Genomic DNA, 15,425 nt, shown 5'->3' on the forward strand with positions numbered 1-15,425 from the left:
ACACTGGATTTCAAAGACTTAGTACAAAAAAAGAGTAATATAAAATATCTCATTGATTCTTTTTTGTCATGATTACATGTTGAAAATATTTTGGCTTTATTGAATTAGATAAAATATATTATGAAATTAATTTCACTTTTTTTTTTACTTTTTAAAATGTGGCTATTTGATAATTTAAAACTGCATATGTGGGTAACGTTTGTGGCTCACATTATATTTCTGTTGGCGGGCGCTGCTCTAGAGTTCTGTGTTTTGTGGGTGTTAGCAGAGGCTGAGGCTAGCCTGAAGTCGTGCTGTGGCTGTTAGTGGGCACGAGAAGTCATCACTGCTGATTAGGGAAGGTTTGGCTTTTGGATAGAATCAGTTACTGAAACAGATCAAGAACTGCGGATGCGATGGAGACTTCGTTGGGATGAAGGATTGGAGAAAGAAACTTGATCAGATGTTGTTCAGGTCCTACCTAAGGATAAGAGGCAGAGACCCCTAACAATATCATGTTTACAAAACAGGGACCATTGTTCCCAAGGAGTTCCTGCTACTTACATTGCCGTTGAAATCTCTAGGCAAGCCCTCCAGAAGGACATATAATGTTACATCAGAAGAAAGTCAACCTGAAAAAACAGAAGCTGAGCCTCCCTGTAAACAAAGTTCCTATAGTCACATTTGCTGTCTCTAAGAATAAAGAAGGCAAACCCTGTTAAAAACACCGTGCAGTTCTGTAGTCCTTTTTATCTTGAAGTACCTTAGTAACATTAACTCACTATTCATCACAATTTGAGACATGGTGAATAGTGAGTGTTACTATCCCATTTATAGATTGGAGAAGAGTCAGTGAAGGTAAAAGACTTGCCCAAGTTACATAGTATTTAGGGGAGCTCACCTGCCAGCCTGGAGGAAGTGACATGGAAGTCCTTTCAAAAGTAGTTTTGACATCATATTTCACATCTAATTATGTTATGTGTCCCTTAACTGCTTATAGTCTAGTAGAGAGAGGCAGGCATGTACAAAATACCAGAGAGTATTTCAGGTGCTCTGGTGAGAGGAGTGGGTTCAAGATAATGATAGTACCTAAGAGTTATGTAGAGTTTCCTGTGTACCAAGCATGGTTCTAAGTGCTTTCATGTATAGTAACTTATTAAGCCTTCAGGAAAATCCAATAGATAAGGAATTATTAGGATCTTCACGTTACAAAATACTACAAGTGGGCAAAAAGAGATTCAGTAATTTACCCAAGGTCACAGTGAGTGGCAGAACTTGAATTCAAACCCAGACAAACTTTGCTCTTCACCACTGCACTGAGGTGTGTGCATTACCGCCTGGGTGGACAGAAAATGCTTCTTAGGGAAAGTGCCACTTGAGCTGAGTTTGGTAAAAGCAGAAGCTATTTGCTAGGATGGCAAGAAGGGGGCATTCTTATTATGATGATCATATGGGCAAAGTCCTGGCAAAATAAAGCAGTTAGTGCAAAAGAGACAGGTTTAGGAGAAAGGAAAGGGGAAGGTGGAAAGAAGGGGGATAGAGTAGGCCAGCCAGAGTTACAGGAAAGGAAAAGGTTGTGAAAGGAGGACCTTGAAACTGTTGACAAAGTGAGATTAGTGGAATATCTAAGGATTCATTTACCAAGCCTCCTGCATTCCCCTTTAGCACAAACAGCTGAAAAATTTTAACTATATTTAAGTCACTGGTTGTGTGACCCTGGGCAAATCAGTTTAATTCTCTGGGCCTCAATTTTCTCATCAGTGAAATCAAGGGCCAAGACAAAATGGTCTTTGCGTTCCTTTCCAGCCCCAGTCTCCTGATTTCTGTGAGTTCTAATGTGCAAAGAAGAAGCAGTTTGAAACTAAGTGACATATTTAGATTTGCATTTGAGAAAGATGACACTATTTTTATATGGTAATATTGCGGTAAATTTTTTAAAAGGCATCGTAAGTTTTAAAATTCTACACTTGCTCTGCAAACTTCTACTTGGAGAGTGTTACCATGCTCTCTGTGAGAGTAAGTGCCCCTCACTGTCTCACGTTTAGCACAGCTACCTCTCCATTGGTTCTGATGTTTTCTTGTTTCTCACTTGGAGGCGATCTCTTTTTCTCCCCATTCTTTTGGTGTCTCCTCTGGTAACTAAGTCTTCCGTGAGTCTAAGCTCCCCTGAGTTTTCTTAATTATTTCCATTGTTTTAACTACCATCTCTCTAGAAATGTATTCTAACTACCTGCTCTAGTTCTGTATCTCTAGTGGATATAGTCCCATCTAGAAATGACATGCCTGGAGGGGGTCGGGGGGGGGCAAAGTGGGTGAAGGGGGTCAATAGGTACAAACTTTGAGTTATAAACTAAATAAGTCATGGGGATGTAATGCACAGCATGGTGACTATAGTTAATAACATTGTACTGCATATTTGAAAATTGCTAAGAGAGTAGATCTTAAAAGTCCTCATCACAAGAAAAAAAAGAAAAATAATTTTTGTAACTATGTATGGTGACTGATGTTAACTAGACTTATTGTGGTGACCATTTCCCAATGTATGCAAATATCAACTCATTTTATGTTGTATACTTGAAACTAATATGTTATGTGTCAATTAAACCTCAATAAAAAATTTTGAAAATGACTTGGCTAAAACATGACTTTGCATCAGAATTTCTCTAAAGCCTTTCCTCTTTATTAGAAAAAATAACATTATTTTATTCTTCCAGTCTCAGTACAGAAAAATCAGAAAGTACATACAAGGAAAAGAATATAATAACCCCCATAATCTTATACATGAAAGGATAATCACTGTTACTATCTTATTGTATAGTTTCCTAATTATTTCTCTGTATGCATATATATGTGTTTATTGTGGGAGGAGAATCATAATACCGTTTTGTAGCCTATCATAAACATCTTTCCATTTCAACACATGAAATCATGTATTGTTTTTGAAAGAGTGTGGAGTATTCAATTATATACTCATATAATATATTTAACCAAATTTCTGATGTCGGGACTTTATTTCCAATTTACTGATATGACAAAGAGTGATTATATGAATTCCCATTGCTTGTATCACACATATGACACTTATCACACGTGCTTGGTATAGTGGTGACCTGAGCATTGACATATCTCCTCAAAATGATTTTATACATTTTGAGACCAGATCTTATATTTCTTTGTGTCTCTCATAGAGTGTAGCATGGCCTTGCATATGGGAAACATTCAATAAATACGATCTGCTTTCTATTGCTATAGATTCATTTTCATTTTCTAGAATTTTATATAAATTGAATCATAAGGTATGCACCCCTTTTTGTGTGGCATCTTTCACTTAGAATAATTATTTTGAGATATATCCAGGTTGTTATGTAAGTCATGTTTCAGCAAGTTGGTGGGGAGACAGACAACAGTTGTGTACCATTTCCTATAGAAGCCTGCCAATGAAGCCTCTCCATCACAGAGAATCTATTCTGAGACTTTGATGCATGCATTCCTGCCTGCTTGATCTCTCCTCTTGAATATCTCACTGACAAAGGTAACATGTCTCAAATGGAACTCTTTATGCAATGCAATCCACCCCCAGCCCCAGAAAAAAACCCTCCTCCAAAACCTAGATGCTTCCGTCTTTCCCAGGTTAATAAATGACATCATCTTTCATCTAGTTGAATGGGTCTTCCTAGTTGCTGGGTCATCCTCTTGAATATATCTCTGTTCCATCTGCCTTTTTTTCTGTCTCTACTGCCACCACCCTATTCTAGGCTGCATCATCACTTGTCTGCCCACTGCAGCCTTCTTACCAGTCTCCCTGCTTTTGCCTTTGCCCCCGTCCAACTCAGAGAAGTCATGGTGACTCTCAAACATACATTGCCTCTTATCACTCTTACGCTTAAAACCCCTCAATGGTATCCTTTGCACTCATCCTATAGTTCTATTTTTAGAACGCTTTGATACCAGAGTACCCAGGACATTTTTGATTTCTAACCCTCCAAATTTGAGCTCCTGTAAGAATGAAGTGCATAAGAGCTGTGTTGAGAAGTCAGCTCTGAAATTTTGACAGAAAAGGGCAGGGTTAGAATCTTCCCAGAGTCCTGCACACAAAATCTGGTTAGTGTAGTTTATGGCTAGTTTCATCCTTGATGTTAAGAAAATCTGCACAGATCCTTTAGATCTTTTCCTGGTTTCAAGCTCAATCTTGACCTCTCCTTGAAGCCCATTTAAGAGTTCACTTATCTGACTAAGAGGATAGTATATGTTGATTTCTCTTCACTTAGAAAGTGTGTGTTTATTTCTGTATTTAAACACACACCCCACCCCACCATATATATGTGTTTTGGTGACTTGTCTAGACTATTTAGTGAGCCACAGGGGAATAGAAACCTTTCTCCTTATTCTGTTCCTTATTTCACTCTATGGAGTGAGTAAGGGGCTAAGCAGACCCTCTGTGGGCTCTCTATAAATACAGGTTCCATTCAATAATGGACCAGCTGAGTGTTTCAAAGAAATGCAAATTGAGCAGAGAGGTCAAAAAAGGTGTCCTAATACTTTTCAATTTGTTCTTTAATCAGAGTTAATGCAATCGAAGCCCTTTGGTTTCATATCTATTAGGCACACAGCAGGCTGGCAAATGCTTCCTGAGGGACTAGGCCTCAGCTGTGGTCTGGGTGCTCTTTGGTGTGTGTACATGCATGTCCACATCTGCCTGCACGATCTCTGTCTTGTTGAATTTCTATAAACATATAATTAAATTGGTCTTGTCAAACTGTTGGGGGACATGGTGGACAGAATTCTAAGATGACCTCCAAGATTCTTGCCCTCCAGTGTACACGCCCTGTACATTCCTTTCTCCTTTAAGTGTAGTCGAGACCTGTGGATATGCTTGGTAACCAGTCTGATGATTAGGTTACTTTACATGACAACAGTGAAGAGATTCTGAAGATGTAATTGAAGTCCCTTCTGGAGGAGAGAGTTCTCCTGCTGACCATGATGAAACGAACAGCCCTGTTGTAAGCTGACTATGGAGAGGGGCGGTCTCTAGAGCCTGTAGATGCCCAGGGTGTCAGTCCTACAACCCTGAGGAATTGAATCCACAATCACCTGAATGAGCTTGAAAGAAGACTCTGAGCTCCACATGTGAACGTAGCCTGGCCGACACCTTGACTGTAGCTTTGTGAGACTCTGAGCATCGCACCCAGCTCAGCTATGCCTGGACTCCTGAGCCCCAGAAACTGAGGTAATACATGTGTGTAGTTTTAGGCCAGTACCAGGTTTGTGGCAATTTGTTAGGCAGCAATTAACAGTAACTAATACGGAGGATATCCAGCTGGCATTTAAACTTTTACCGTTATATTAGTTTGTTAGAGCAGGCACAACAAAGTACCATGGACTGGATGGCTTAAACAGTAAACAGAAATTTATTTTCTCACAGCTCTCACAGAGGCTATGTGTCCGAGATCGAGGTGTCAACAGGTTTGGTTTCCTCTGAGGCCTCTTTCCTTGGCTTGCAGATGGCCGCCTTCCCACTATGTCCTTACATGGTAGTGTGTATGCCCATGTGTGTCCGAATCTCCTCTTCTTATGAGGACAACAGTCATGTGTGATTAGGGCCCACTCAAAGACCTCAATTTAATTACCTGTTTAAATAATGTATCTCCAAATAACATTACATTCTGAGATACTAGGGGTTAAGATTTCAACATATGAATTTTGAGGGGGGGGTACAATTCAGCCCATAATAGCCATCATCATTTTCTGTATTCTCTTCACCACTAATATTTTGTTTTGACTTGTTTTCTTATTCCTTGAACCTCTGTTACATCTCCCCATTCTTTAGATTTTTATTGTACTATTGTATTCCAAATGCTTTTTCTAATTCTTCACATTTTGGGCTACAGGTTAACTTGTAACATCCTTCACGATTAAATCCCTAGCTTCTAATGGCCAATCAGTCTGATATTAATGAAAACATTGCATTACATTTATATATATATTTTTTACAGGTTTACAAGGTAGTTTCACATGACGTTTTTTGTTTTGAAACCTACAACAATGCTGTGACGCAGATCAGGCCAATATCATTATTACCCCACTCTAAATTCAGGAAGAACACACTCAAGAGAGGTGATGGGGTTCACTTAATGTGACATAGCTCATAAGTGTCTTCTGACTCCAAGTCAGAGTGCTCTGTCCACTAGATTAACTTTTCAAAGCATCCTAACCCAAATAGCAACTAATTCCTACCGAATAAGTCTATTTGTAATATATCTTATTCCTATCCCGTTGTTCAGATGCAGATTCTATAACCGCCCCCATCCTTGCTATGTATCAGAAGGGTGAATAGTGTGAATTGGGGCTGCTAGGGGCACACCTGATTATCCCATTTTCCTGTTATTTCTGTTTGAGAACTTACTGTAAAACTACCCCACTTGAACCTTTTTATGGCAGGGATGAAGCAATGACTTGGATGTATATCAACTCAGTTGTATTTACTTATTTATTTTTAACTTAACGTGCTAGATTTTTCATACACGCTGAAATCAATTGCTTTAAACACATCTCAATGAGACTGTAAACTCCTGTAACAGGTGCTTTCCACCTAACAGGCATTTTGTGTGTAACACAGGTATATGATGACAATTATTGAATAAGCATAGTGGAGAAGCCAATGAATGCACGCCTGTTAACAAAGATGAATTGTGTTGAATCCACTGACAGGTAAAAGATAATAATGTAAATTACACGTGCACTTGGAGTTCTTTCTTACCTTTTTACCAGTTTGGTAAAGCCCAACAGTGTGGTGATAGCTTTAGTTCTTGCAAGTTTTTGAGTAACTGATTAATTTCAAAGTTACTTAAAATGCACTACTAGAATTTCAGTGTATGGAATTTGAAATACCAAGTCAACAATGTTGAGATCTCAGATGGCTGATCAGTTTACTGGTAGGCAAAGGGAGAAATATTAGGAAATATAAAGAACTACAGTCCCCACACTCACCCCAACACTTCCTTAAAAAAGAACAAAAAACAAAAAACAGTGAGTAAACTGGTTGCTAACAGCACGCTCCCATTATTTTTCCTAGGAGAAGTCTGGAATTATAAGCAGAAAAGGCAAAGGAAGAGGTGTAAAAAGGTGGCCCCAGGCTGTAACCGTCAAGAAGGCAAAGAATGAATAGAAGACCTGCAAAGGGGAAAAACAGGCTTGACTGGGATTTTTGCTGGGGGCTTGGCTGACAGAACCGGGAGGAGAGAGTCAAGATTCTGACTCAGAATAGCAGTTCCACCAGTTTGGAAGCAGCGTTGCACAGCGGTTAAGAGCTTGGGCGCTGGAATCGCACTGCTTGGGAAACTGGGTCCTGCTCTGCTCCTTACCAATTGCGTAACCTTGGGCAACTAGTTTGACCTTTACGCCTCAGTTTTGTCACTTGTGAAATGGAGATAATTCTACTGTGGACCTTGTGGAGTAGCTGTGAGAATTAAGTGAGTGAATAATTCAGCGCTGGGTTCTAAGCAGACGCTCGGTAAAATGCTGAAGTGCCGTATTTGTTATTTTTCCTCTTTCTTAATCGTCTGCACCTCCCGTGGGGAGGGCAGATATGAAGCGCTCGTCGCATCCCAAGAGTGATGAACAGTTGTGTGACAGCCTGGGTCAGGCTGATTTCGAGGTGCGCGCCCCACCGAGGGGAAGCGGCTTGAGAGCACACCTTGTGCCCGGGCCCCCTGTGACTAAGAGGGGCCGCGACAACTGCAGGCAGGAGCACCGGGGGGCCTCCTCTTGGCGGGCGCACTGTGTCCCTGGATACTTGACAGTTTTCACCTCTTCTGCACCCTGGGCACTAGAAGCCAAGTGTGCTCAAAGCCGAGCGTCCCGGTTTCGGAGGCGTGAGGGCCACTGGGCGGTCACCCTGCCTCCGGGCCCCTCCTCGTCACGCATCGGCTGCAGCGGAGTTGTGCTCGGACCCTACACACGGTCCTAGCCCCAGCTCCCCCGCCTCCCGCGCAGGCGCCGCCGGGGCCACCCCCGCCGCCATGTTTCCCCCGCCCGCGCGCTCCCTCCCCCTCCCCTCCTCAACTGGGCTCCCCCCCCCCCCACCCCCCGGTGAGGTCAGGCGGAGGCTCTGCCGCTGCGGCCGCAGCAGCTCCGCTCGTATTCCGGGGAAGCGTGGGACGGGGGCTTTTGAAATAAGTGGAGCGGCGTTCGGGTCAGGGTCCGTGCTCTCCGCCTGCGGGAGAGCGAGGCGAAGTGACCGGGGCGACCAGGGGGTGCGGAGGATTGGGGGCCGGTGCCTCACAGCCGGACAGAGCCCCGGCTGCGCCGCGCGACTAGCTCTTTGGCCCTCGGAGCGCAGCAGCCGGTGAACGGGCGGGGTGAACGGACGCCGGGACGCGGCAAACAAGGTGAGGCAGGGTCCTGAAGTCGCAGCGGCTCCATCAGCCGCCTCCGAGCCCCTGGGACCCGGCGGGGCCAGGCGGCGCGCGGTAAGGAGTTGCGATCTGCACCAGGGGCAGAGGGACAGGGAACTACCTTCGCTCTTTGCACGTCCCCTCACCCCCCCAACCCATTTTCTCTCGCTTGCCGCTGTGCGCCCTCATCCCTGCACCTTCTCATCCCTACCTCCCGGACTCGCTGGCTCCGCCAGTCGCCTGGGTTCTTTGAGGACCACTGTACCTAGCTTTCCTTTGCTTCTTTGTTATCCCTCTAAGATCTTCTCCTCCGGGCTGTCGCTGCCCTTGACGGTCTGGGGTCCCTCTGCCCGCCTCGGGCCCCACTGCCTCTTGCCTTCTAACAGTTTCTGCTTTGTGCCTCCCAACCGTCCCTCCTCTATAATCTTCTAACTTGGTAGGCTCCGCTGCTGGCTCCCGAGTCAGGAGCACACTCCTCTCTTCCTCGAAGCTGTTAACTCTGCTTTGAACGTCTTCATCTCTAAAAGTCTTGGCTTCTTTGGATTAATCACAGTTGTCTAATGATTTTCTTGGAAGCTTACAGTCTATTACGGTGTACTGCAAGTGATGGGAATGATCCTCTAGCAAATACCAGCTGAGGAACTTGAAAGTTTCTTTCTAGTTTTCAGTAACTTAGTTCAAGAACCACAACCGCTTAGAATGTATGTATGTATGTTTGTGTTTAATTCTAGCACATGGTCCTGAATCTGATTCTTCCCACGCTGCCAAGCAGGCCGGGGAAAGAAAGAGAGAGAGAGAGGGAGAGAGAGAGGGAGGGAGGGAGGGAGGGGGAGAGAGAGAGAGAGAGAGAGAGAGGGAGGGAGGGAGGGGGAGAGAGAGAGAGAGAGAGAGAGAGAGAGGGAGGGAGGGAGGGAGAGAGAGAGAGAGAGACAGACTTTGATGCCTGGCTTCTCCTGCAGACTGGGGTGTTCATCGTTTTAATGTAGTCAGAGGACTAGTGGTTTGGGATAAAGTCACTCAAGTTAGCATAGGCTGATTACTAAGCACACTGAATGGGAACAACAAGAACATGGTAAGAAAAGTATGGATAAATACAGTAGATTTTCTTTCCTTCCTTCTCTTGAGTTGTTCCCTCCTCTTGAGTTGTCTAATTTATGTTTGTTGTGATGGAATAGTTCTATATCTTGATGTAGAGGTGGTTACACTGAATCTGGAGTTTAAAACTGTCTCTGTTGGGAGGGCCCCTGCCTTTGTTTTTGTTGTTTCTTTTAAAGAAGCCACAATTTCTTGCTTCAGATCTCATATTTGTATATACCCTCAAGAAGCAGAATTTAAAAACCACGTCAAAGAGACGACTTTTCTGTGGATTGGGGATTAGTGCGCTGAAGCTGATTTCACACAGCACTAGCAATATCGCCTTCTCCCCATGCAGTTGCCCTGTTAGCTCCCATACTGAGGTTCGTTTACTCAATTCCATGCGCTACTTAGTGCGTGAAGAAAATTGAATGAAGAAGCTGAAAGTGGAGGCAGATACAGTAAACTAGCACATGCTGACCTCGGCGGCTGTGTTCTTGGAAATGGGCTATATCCAGTGTTCAAGTTTGAAAACTGAGAAAAATGAAAGAATCCATTAAGCAGTTATGACATCATTTTACGTTTAAAAATACTAGCTCCCTTATCTGCAAGTTTTTATTAATATCCTTAACAGTGATAGAATTGTTTGCTTGATGTGCGACCAGGTGTTGCCATTGACATACTGTGTATTAATTGGCAATCATCTCAGAAGAAACCAAGTTGCGGATAAAGATGATGGCTAAATAGATAAATAAGAGCCTTAAATTCCCAAGGCTTTTAATCTGCGATTTTTATAAGCACACTTTAAAAAAGGGTGGTATGACAGTATCGAGTTTAAGGTGATGTTCTGAGGAAAGTGGTTTTCACAAGAATATTAAAGTCTGTTGATCGTCAGTTTAGTTCTATGTCTTACAGGTGATCTATAGTTTCCCTCATTCATTTGGTAAATTTCTGACTTCACTGTAGTCCTTTTAAAAAATGGGATATAGTAGGGAAAGGGGATTTATACCAGTAGGCCCACCCTTCTAAATCTGTAATTTTCTTGCCAGCCCTTTCTGGAAAGATATACAAACTTGCCAACTGTTTCAAAGAAAAGAGTTTAGGTTACTATGCCATTTTTTCCTTGGTAATTGTTACTGACACCAAGTCTAAGGTAACATTGCCCTAGTATGAGCTACTTATGTTTGCCAGAAAATAAGATAAAGGTGGATATGAGTTTGTCTTAAGCATTTTGCTCTGAATCTTAGAATGTTACTCAAAATGTACTTGATAATCCACCTAGTACACCTAGAAGTTATCAAACTGGATATTTCTGATGTTAGTAAACATAACTGCAGTTTGCTGTCGAATTCTCTTCTTTTTTGCATTTTTTTACATTTTAAATTACTTTTCTTCATGTAATTTGACTTACATTAGTGGAGTGAGACTAACCAATTTTCAAATTGTTTGATTTTACTGATGTTTAACAAACTACTACAACCTCCTCAAAGTACTTTTTCTTAAATCCATTGGTTGAGTGATATATTTTTATTGCCATGAACTAGCACAACAATTTGTCGGGTGTCACCAGATTTCAGAAAATGTAGAAAGAATTTTGAAAAATGAACAGCTGTAGAGAAACATCTCAAAATTAGAAAAACAAGGCTTTCTCAAGTTACTGACATTCATAGCAATCAGCCTTTAAATATATTCTTCATTCATTTAGTAATTTATTTTACGATATCTGTTGAGCACCTTCTATTTGCCAGGCCCTGGGTTACGCACAATGATAAACCTTAAGAGGCATGATCCTTGTTCTTCTAGAGTCTCACAGAGGTTATATTCCACCAAAGGATATAGACAATAAACAAGGAAACAAATGAAGAAGATCCTTATAGATGGTGGTGACAACAATGATGGAAATACTGTGAGATGGAGAACTGGGACCAGCCTATTTAGTAAGGGTGCTCTGGAAAGGCCTCCCAGCAAAGGTGACCTTTGAACAGAGACATGAAAGAAGAGAGATTGAGCTTACCTTGTCAGTTTACCTTGTCAAGAGCCGAGAGAAGAGTCAAGGCCTTGAGGCAGAAAAACAAACTTGAGATGTTTTTCTCAAACAAGCCAGCGTGGATGGAGCCTAGTGAGCAATGTGGGGGAGTGGTTAAAGGAGTTAAGGAGCCTGGAAAGAGGCAGATAATAGGTGATGCAGGGCCTGGAGATTCTGAGAAATAATTTGAGTTTGGTTCTCAGAACAGCGGGAATCCATTGAAGAGTCTTTGTTACCTACTTCTCTGTGGAAGGTCAATGACTGAAAAAAATATTAGTGGGCGTAAAGAGAATTTGTTTTGCAGAGGACAAATAGAATACCTCGCTACTCAGTTGTTTACATTAAGACCTGAGAATGAAAATCTTTGATATGTATGCTGAATAAATATGTAATTCACTTCTTCCACTCTGCTTAGATAAGGGGTTAGGGGAGTGGGAACTCTGAGGTATGTTAAAAAGCAGTTGAGTTTCCACTGTCACATTGTCACCTGTGCCCTGAGGTAAGTTGTCACCAGCCTCATTAAAGATCAGATCATCGTTCAACTTAAGAATTTGTTTTTCAAAGAATGATGTTTTATTTTCTCATAGAAATGTACTTTGGAAGGTTGGAAATCTCATTTGCGTATGAAGGAATAACTTAGGTTTTAGAAACGGCCTTTGGGATTTTAAGAGGAGTTGGGGGACTTCCCTGGTAGCGCAGTGGTTAAGAATCCTCCTGCCAATGCCAGGGACATGGGCTCGAGCCCTGGTCCAGGAAGATCCCACATGCCGCAGAGCAACTAAGCCCGCGCACCACAACTACTGAGCCTGCACTCTAGAGCCCTCAAGCCACAACTACTGAAGCCTGTGTGCCACAACTACCGAAGCCTGTGCGCCTAGAGCCCGTGCCCCGCAACAAGAGAAGCCACCGCAATGAGAAGCCCGCGCACCGCAATCAAGAGTAGCCCTGGCTCGCCGCAACTAGAGAAAGACCGCGCACAGCGATGAAGACCCAACGCAGCCAAAAATAAATAAATAAATTGAAAAATTGAAAAAAAAAAAAAAAAAAAAGAGGAGTTGGTCATTCCCTTCTCCAGCATTTTCAAATTTCCATACCTTTAGTTTTTGAGAGATTAGAGTTTCCTCTATTCCTTGAGGATGAAATGAATTTAGACTTGGCATTTATTTTGTTGCCCTGAGCCCTTGCTTGAAAGCAATCCAGCTTTGAGGTCTAATTGGCCCCCATAGGAATGCAGATAGTCATTGACATTCCACGGGGATAAATCCTAATATTGTGAGGCAGAAACCTGCAAAATAACTTTCAGGGACTCCTGCAGGGTCTAATCCCAGCTCCTCAACACTCAAGGGTTCTCCATGATGTGACCCAGGCCTACTGTCCCACTTGTCCTTATTATTCTCTTACACAAATCCTCTGTTGGTTTAAATGGATTTTTACCTAGTTTGGAACTTCTGTGCTTAGCATTATTCTTGGCATAGGGTAGGCGCACAGTAACGGTGTTTTGAATGGATGCCATGCCATCATCTGTTTCAAAAGCCCTCCCTTTTTCTTTTTGTCCTTGCAAATCCCAGTACTAGTCAAGGAACAGTTCCAATCTTATGTCCTGTTACACCGCCCCCCACTGACCTGATCTCCTCCTCTGGATATGAACAGCAGTCACACAAACTTGCCATGCATGTCATAATTATGTTTATTTGATGCCGGGCCATTTCCCCACCAGTCTCTGGCTGCATGAAGGCAACCTGGACCTTGTCTGGTTCGCTCGTCGTTGTCTCCTGAACACCTGGCACATGGTATGTCCTCTATAAATAGTTGTTGAATAACGAATACATGCTGCCTTGTGCTGTTTCGCCTACTGTTTTGGGTACTTAAATTGTTTAGTACTGTTTTACTTTTCACATGCTTGTCTGGTGTCATCAAGCAGTTTCTGAGAGAAGTCATAGAGCATAGTTGTTAAGAGCACAATAGTGGAGCTAGGCGGCCTGGGTTGCAGTTCAGGCCAGGAGACTTACTAGCTGGGGTGCACTGGGTGAGTTAGTTAATCTCTCTGTACCTCATAGTTTTCATCTGTAAAATAGGAATAAGAGAACTTCGATCTTAGAGTACTTGGAAGGACTGAATGAGTTAGGTACATCTAAAATGTGTTGTTTGCAATTTTTAATTTAAAAATGTGTGATAGGGGCTTCCCTGGTGGCGCAGTGGTTGAGAGTCCGCCTGCCGATGCAGGGGACTCGGGTTCGTGCCCCGGTCCGGGAACATCCCACATGCCGCGGAGCGGCTGGGCCCGTGAGCCATGGCCGCTGAGCCTGCGCGTCCGGAGCCTGTGCTCCGCAACGGGAGAGACCACAACAGTGAGAGGCCCGCGTACCGCAAAAATAGATAAATAAATAAATAAAAAGGTGTGATAAAACTTTTATTTGGTAAGTTAGGTGCCAAAACTTAGATGCTGACAAAATTTGACTTGAACGGATGCACATGTATTTTATAGCCTTTATTCTACTTAATGTTAATATTTATTTGGTTTTGTTGTAAAATTAGTAATGTGTTTATGGGGCAGTGCCTCAGGTCATACTGGGGTATTACATAATGTATAGTACATGCAGGTTACTGCCTACCTAAAAGTCTGGACGTTTTTGGATTTGGAAACATGTCTGGCACCAAGGTTTTCGGATAAGGGATTGTATACCTTACATAAAAGTGCTTAAATCAGGGCCTTGCACATAGTAAGTCGTTGCTGTTGGTAGTGATTAGGGAGGTAAATATGCTATATTATCCTTCCCAATACCTCGCTTGTAATGGTTACCATGTAAATACATGCTGATTTATTCATGCAACAACTCTGGATAGAGGGCCGGCCATATGAGCCTCATTTTATCATAGGAAAACAGATACGGCCGGGTCACATGATTGAAATGAGCTGAGACCCCAGTCTTTCAATACTCTTTCATCTAGGACCAGTAAAAGTATTTATTTTTTGTTTTTCTTCTGTTATTTAAAACAAAGCATGCTTTTTTTAGGGCAAGTCGTTTTTGGGGAGGGGCTCGCGGAGAGGATGCAGTTAAGAACTTAATATGATTAGACACTTATTCTTGGCAGTTGTTAAACATTTCTTGAACTCCTCATGTATATAGAAATCTGTATTAAAAGCCAGAGAAAGGTATAAAACGAATGAGGCATGGTTCCTGGAGTTTCAGCGTCATGCGTTGGGTACACAGGAACACGGGTGTCCATTACAATTCCTTATTTTCCTCTGTAAGTTTGAAATCATTAATATTAAAAACGTACAAAGGAAAGCACAAGAGTCAGTTGAAAACTCGTCTTAGTGTTCGCTAACTGGAATTGGTTTTTAATCACCCTAACCACCCCTACCCCCTGCAACATTATCTCTGTATGACATCCTGGCAGCCTTTTCCTTCCAACTAAACTAAGCAAAGTATGGTTTTTATTGTTCTCCCTTATCAATATTTGTAAATCATAATTGGTATATTTTCTTTGTCCTTGTTCTTTTGTGGTTTTCTTTTGTAATTATGTGCCTCAAAAGGTTTTTCTGGAATGTTCTTGGAGTTGAAAACTAGTCCTTGAAGCCATTCTGCCAATTCATTCCACAAATACTTATGAAGTACCTATTATATTCCTGGCATTGCACTAGTTCAAACAAATAGAATCTCTGTCCAGCGCTCTTTCTCTCAAACTGGAGCACACTGGGTATACTGGATTAGCAGGATGGTGACATGATAATGTGTACTAAGAGTTACAAAATAAAGCAGCTTGTGTTTTCTTGAAGCATTTATTTTACACAAACATTGAGAAGAACATTCGGTGGTAGCTAATTTTAAATAGTTAACAATATTTAAATTCAAATATATTGTGCTTCACAATGCAGTATTCATAATGAAAATTTGAGGTAAAACCCAGTACTTCAGAGAAAGTCTGCCTGCAAGGGCAGCTGTGGTAAC

General features: G+C 42.3%; 1 protein-coding gene across 1 annotated transcript in view; it reads left to right on the forward strand.

Annotated features, from left to right (window-relative positions):
* The first annotated feature begins 8,138 nt into the window (after nucleotides 1-8,138).
* KLHL13 (kelch like family member 13) overlaps nucleotides 8,139-15,425 on the forward strand; it is a 185,347-nt gene continuing 178,060 nt past the window's right edge. The window contains exon 1 of the mRNA XM_022562956.2: nucleotides 8,139-8,366. The gene's annotated coding sequence lies outside the window, so the exon portion shown is untranslated. The remainder of the gene's footprint in view (nucleotides 8,367-15,425) is intronic.

This window comes from Delphinapterus leucas, chromosome X (genome assembly GCF_059928025.1).
Source record: "Delphinapterus leucas isolate spDelLeu-1000000601 "Yukka" chromosome X, BTC_Dleu_Yukka2, whole genome shotgun sequence".
NCBI classification, from domain to species: Eukaryota; Metazoa; Chordata; class Mammalia; order Artiodactyla; family Monodontidae; genus Delphinapterus; species Delphinapterus leucas.